The following is a 4,083-nucleotide window of genomic DNA, read 5'->3' on the forward strand; positions in this document are numbered from 1 at the left end:
TGAGTGCAAGGGGAAATGGGGAAGGAGAAGGGCTTTAGAAGAAGGAAGTCAGCTAATGTGTAACAGTCTCCTCAAGTCTGCTTTAAGAAGAGATCTTTGCTAGCACAAAGTTAACAAAATGAGAGGGATATGAAACAAAGTAGAGAAAGACAGTTAAGTGAGAGGAAAAGCACTAATGATGAGAATCAGAGAACAAACTTAAGAACTTAGCCAATAAACAGAAAGGAAGCCATGAGGGGGCTTCCCAGATATGGGAAAGATGCTGTTGTGTTTCTATGAGCGGTAAAAACAGGATTACCCAACTTCTTTAGGTCATACGGATATTTTTGTATGTATGATATCTTTTATAACTAAAAAAGTGAGAGAAACATAAGCCGAATCAAGATATTAGCCTATTTGAATGCTGAAGGGACGCACACTAGGAAAAGAAGGAAAGATCAGCAGACAGAGAAGATATTTTGCAGAAATAAGCATGCAAGGTAGACTGTTAGGTTAGGTGGCTCAGGAGGCGGCACAAGAAATAGAGACTCCAGTGAATCAGAAAAGAAAGGAAAGGAAAAGGTTTATTCTGCGTCCCCGGGAGACCCATGTACTCCAAGGACAGGGCACGTGGATTCATGCCACCGGGGGGCGGGGGGGCACTTTTTTTATACTGCGGTTGGGTGAGGGGCGGGGACATGAGCTGAGGTATTCCGCTGAGGAAGTTTCCACTGCAGGGGGTCAGCAGGGGTATTCAGGAAGGAGTCAGTATCTGTGTGGGGTCGTGTTGATTCAGGGAGAAGCCAGTATCTGTGTCTGGCATGCTGATCTGTTAGAATGCTAGGGGGAGTCCATTATCTGCATGTATCTGATCCTGGGCTCTCTCCAATCTAACATCCTGGCCTTTTGGTGATAGAGGACGGCGACTCGTTCTGACTACTTCCAGCTGACCAGGGACGTCGAGGGGGGGCGTTTAAAGGCCAGGGTTAGGCAGAGACAGATTAGAGGGCAGCCGAGTGTAGGGATGGAGCAGGAGCTGATTCACAGTCACCTGTGACATCTCCGTTATCCAGGAGCAGATGAACTTGAGGAGACGGGGCTAGGAGAAAAAAGACACAGATGAGAATCAGGGGCCCTATCATGGGTAGGACCCAGGTAGCTAAGGGGCTTTGGAACCAGCCGGAAGGAGCGTTGTCCTAGAAGTGTCTTGCATGTAGTTCTTCACTCAGCTTAGTGAGGGTCTGCACGTTTTGCTCCACTACTCCGGACTTGTTGATGTAGTAGCAGCATTCTTCCTGAAGGAATATGCAGGTTACTCCTCTTTCTGCAGTCAGAAGGTCTGAGGCGCGCTGGTTCTGTAGGGCTACCTGGGCTACTGATGTCACTTGCTGCTGTAGGGAGGCTCTAACATGACAGGGAGGAAAGCAGCCCAGTGTGTTCAGAGGCGGGATAGAGGGAGCAGCCAGGCGAGCTCCGACTCTCTGGGCTGGCCTTGGTGAGACTGGCTGCGGTGTGGTTTTGGGTACAGTTCCAAGTGACTTGTCCCCCAGTTACCAGATTACTGGTCTGGTAGCACATCCGTGGGAGCAGGGTGGGCTCTGGAGTTTCGGGAGGCATCAAAGACCTTGAACCTCCACACATAAGCGGGTGGGGGTGGGTATAGGTTGCTCAGGGCCGGGAGGAGAAGGAGGAGGAGGGGGAGGGCGGCTAAGGCGGACCTTAGTGGGGCCCAACGCCTCACATTTATAGAAGTCATGCTGCTCCGGGGTCCTCTTGAGCCTGGAGAGGTGGTGCCAGGACAGTTCGTCAAGCAGCTTGGCCATGGTGGGGGCTGTGAGGACTACAGTGTGAGGTCCCGTCCACCTAGGCTCCAAGGCTTGTGGATGTAGGTGTTTAAGGAGGACCGAGTCACCAGGGTGAAGGGCTGGTCCTCAGGAGTCCTGGTCGGTCGGCTCTGGCTTGGGCAGAAACCTGTTCTCGTGTTCTCGGAGCAATTGCCTGGTTAAAGACAGATATGGGAGATACGTACCCAGGGGAGGGGGATCAGTAAGGAGACGGTGGTTGAGCAAGAAGGGTCAAAAGGGCTCAAGGTGGGGCTCCTTGGTGTAGCCGGATTTTGGTCAGAGCCATGGGCAGGAGGTCCAGCCAGAAGCTGCGAATTTCTAGAGAGAGTTTAGTTAGACAGTCCAATAGGTTGGAATTGAGTGGCTATGATGACAGTTCAAGCCAGTGACAGACAAATCCAGCAGGATGTAGAGAAGGGATTGATGTTAGAGAGTAGATGGAAAGTTGTGTCGATGAGGGTGGGCATAGGAGTAGGTCCAGGGTTCGTAAATAGAGAGTGACACTAGAGGATTTCCCATCCCAGACAGTAGAATTGATGACTTCCTCATCATTCCATGTCCATTTCACTTGAAAATATGATAAACCTGAGCAAAATTGGAGGGTCCCTTGCCAGGTAAGAGCCTGTGAGGAATGATGGGTCATCCGGTCCTGGATAGTGTAGCTGAATCTTCTTCGGGGATGGTGGGAGGCACTCGGTGAGCCTGAGGGAGGAAAAGGCGGGGAGGGAGGGAGGAAGGGAGCAGGTCGCGCAGCCTGTTCCCAGGCCTCTAGCCGCTTGGATTTTAAAACTGCCGCATATTTTCCTTTGGGAAAGGTGGAGGGGGATGGGGCGAGAGGGCGCTGAGGTCAGAGTAGTTCTCAGTTCAGAGGAGCGGACAGTCGTGGAGGAGATAAGGCTTTCACAGTGAGACTGAGGTAGGCGACTGTGGTCTGGGACAACAGGGCCCCATAAGGGGACGCATGGCAGTGGAGGATCAACATCCCTGCAGAGGGAGGGGGCCAGGAGTGGAAGGAGCAGGGAGGCTGGAGCAGGGAGGCTGAAGGGCAGAGTGGCCGCTAGGATGGTGAGGTCATCTCATCCTAACGGGCACAGGGCATGAAAACATGACTAAGAACGAGTGCGTTATAGGGCTATAATCAAGGAGGCAGGGAAGAAGTCCGGTGTTCAGTGGGCGGGTGGATTTGCCATCAATGCCCATGACCGAGATCTTGGAAGGGTAAAGGGGCCCTAAAAAGGAGGGCAGGACTGTTGCCTTCAGTGCAGCCCTGGGCTCGGCGAGGGTGATTGGGGTCATCATGTCAGGGCATCTGCAGTCTTCAGCCAGTCCCAGTATGGCCAGCGGCGGGTCCTGACCTGGAAGGGTGGCCCCTCCACGCTGGGACGCAGGGGGCCCGCCGCTTTTCCAGGGGCAGTCACTCTTCCAGTGGCCACTTTGACCACATGCCGGGCAGGGCTTGGTTGGAGCCTGGGGCCGGGGGCACGGCATTGCCCAGGGGCCTTCATTTCCACATTTGAAGCATTCTCTGGTTGCACCCCCGCCGCACACAGCCCCCCTGGGGCCATGGCGGCTGCCGGCGACCTCAGGGCCACAACCAAGGCGTGTTTGCAGGTCTCCCTTCTGTGGAAGGCAGGCCACCCATTTGACTGTGCCTGCTCCTCCCGGGCATTAAGAACCTTGATCTCAGACCGTGAGGGCTATGGCAGGGGTAGGATGGGAAGAGGCTGTTTTAGAGCTAACGTTCTCAGGATTTGGGCTCTCGGGGATAGGGGAGAAGGAAGCTTCTGGTTAAGAGGGTCTGGAGAGAAAGGTCTGAGGTGTTTTTCAATTTGAGAAAGATCAGAGAGTGAGAGGGGAATGGCTACCCAGGTAATACCCTTTCCAGTTGCAAGCTCTCGCAAAGGGAACTGGCCAGTCACCTGTGAATTTAAGTTGCTGTCAGTCATGGGGGCGGAGAGTCAGTGGAGTGCACAGAGGAAGGCGGGAGGTTAGAACTTACAGAGGGTACTGCTTGGGGTACAGGTTACTAGGGCAGGGCTGTAAGGGTAGGGGAGAGAGCGGGAGAGGTGGCCTGGGTAGGCGTGGGAAAGGGACCGGAATTCTTTGATGAATGCAGTGGGGTTGGCGGAGAAAGACACCAGCTGCTGTTCAATCGTGTTTAAAAGCAGAAACCTCCCAGGGGCAGGGCAGAGGCGGGGAGGGACAGAAGGAAGGTGGAGTCTGCAGACGCACGTGTATGTGTGTGTGTGTGTGTGTGTGT

At 53.8% G+C, this 4,083-nt stretch overlaps 1 protein-coding gene and 1 long non-coding RNA gene across 2 annotated transcripts in view; both read left to right on the forward strand.

Moving 5' to 3' along the window:
* LOC107184684 overlaps positions 1-1,383 on the forward strand; it is a 5,329-nt gene extending 3,946 nt beyond the window's left edge. Inside the window, exon 2 of the long non-coding RNA XR_001515578.1 lies at positions 944-1,383. This is a non-coding gene — a long non-coding RNA (uncharacterized LOC107184684). The remainder of the gene's footprint in view (positions 1-943) is intronic.
* Positions 1-4,083, forward strand: part of CABLES1 (Cdk5 and Abl enzyme substrate 1) — a 47,714-nt gene that overhangs the window by 39,361 nt on the left and 4,270 nt on the right. The gene's annotated exons all lie outside the window — the stretch shown is intronic.

This window comes from Myotis davidii, unplaced genomic scaffold (assembly GCF_000327345.1).
Source record: "Myotis davidii unplaced genomic scaffold, ASM32734v1 scaffold1467, whole genome shotgun sequence".
In the NCBI taxonomy this organism is placed as follows: Eukaryota; Metazoa; Chordata; class Mammalia; order Chiroptera; family Vespertilionidae; genus Myotis; species Myotis davidii.